Source organism: Arachis ipaensis, chromosome B08 (genome assembly GCF_000816755.2).
Source record: "Arachis ipaensis cultivar K30076 chromosome B08, Araip1.1, whole genome shotgun sequence".
NCBI lineage: Eukaryota > Viridiplantae > Streptophyta > Magnoliopsida > Fabales > Fabaceae > Arachis > Arachis ipaensis.
Window position 1 is genome coordinate 1487732 of NC_029792.2, and position 1655 is coordinate 1489386.

The following is a 1655-nucleotide window of genomic DNA, read 5'->3' on the forward strand; positions in this document are numbered from 1 at the left end:
AATCTTCTCAATTTAATTTAAAGAATCTAAATTATATATAGACCAGCCAGTTGATTGGAAATTAAGTATGTGCACTCTGTTCAACGTAGCTCCTCAAGAGCCAGATATATAAATTCTTAAATTCTTGGGCAATTTACCCAAATAAATAAAGTAGATGAAATCTTTACTCAAATACACAAAACAGAAACATGTTATGTGCATGTGTAATTTTTTATTTCTATGTAATCCGTGGGAAGTAACCACGGTTTCTAATTTTTACATAAACCGTGGCTGCCTAGGACGGATTATGATTGTTTTGTGTTGTGTGTAAACCGTGGTAAGTAGCCACGGATTACGAAAGAAAGAATAAACCGTGGCAGGCTCTCCCGGTTTATGAAGATGACTAGATGGTGATAAAACGTTGTGGGAGGGAGAGGGAGAGGGACTGATATACTGATCAGTAGTCAGTACTATCCATTAGAAGAGTTTCAGAATTTGAGTGGAAAAAGAGAAAAAAAAAGATTAATTTTTTTTATATCTTATTCGATAAAAAGTTAAAAACGTATCTAATATTTCTTATTTTTTTATTAATGGTTTTAAAATGATTAAAATGAATAATTAAGCTAAATTTTTTAGATCTTATTCAATAAAAATATATCTAACATATTAAATCAAAATATGATCTCTTGTAGGGTTTTAGATGTGTGGGTTAATAATTAAAACCTTTAAGATTTAGTTTTTGGATTTTAAAATTAAAATTTTTAATTTTACTGAATTAAAATGCTTCTGAAAAATCACTAGAGAAGAAAATATATGAATTTAAACTTCTGTAAATATGAAGTTGATATACAATATATTTCATATTCAAGTAATAAAGTTTTAAATCAATAATCCTTTAAAGATTCATTATTTAGTTACTATTTTTATTTTATACACGAGTTTATATTAAGCAGAATACTCATCCCAATTCAAAATCAAATCATGCCCTCATTGACAATAAATACGCCATTGGTATTTAAACTTCATAAAAAAAAATTCCATTCCTCAAGGCTTCTATTCTATGTATGTAAAGAAAGTGTAGTTCAACTCATGCATATAGCATGCTAATGGTGCTAACTGCTAATGCAAATAAACTTCAATCAGAATTATGTTCTTTCACATTATATTAAGCAAACAAAATTTAATAGGAACCCACTCACTCATCATATGATTGAGATTTTGTCTTTTTTTTTTTCTCTTTTTCCACTCAAATTCTGAAACTCTTCTAATGAATAGTACTGACTACTGATCAGTATATCAGTCCCTCTCCCTCTCCCTCCCACAAAGTTTTATCACTATCTAGCCATCTTCATAAATCGTGGAAGCCTGCCACAGTTTATGACTTTCTTCTTCCCTTCGTAATCCGTGGCTATTTGCCACGGTTTACACACAACACAAAACAATCATAATCCGTCCTAGGCAGCCACGGTTTATGTAAAAATTAGAAACCGTGGTTGCTTTCCACGGATTACATAGAAATGGAAAATTGCACATGCACGTAACATGTTTCTGTTTTGTGTATTTGAGTAAAGATTTCATCTACTTTATTTATTTGGATAAATTGCCCTAAATTCTTCTTATCATACTATATGTTACGAAAGAAACACGTAAGTATTATGATTTTAATATGCTTCTAT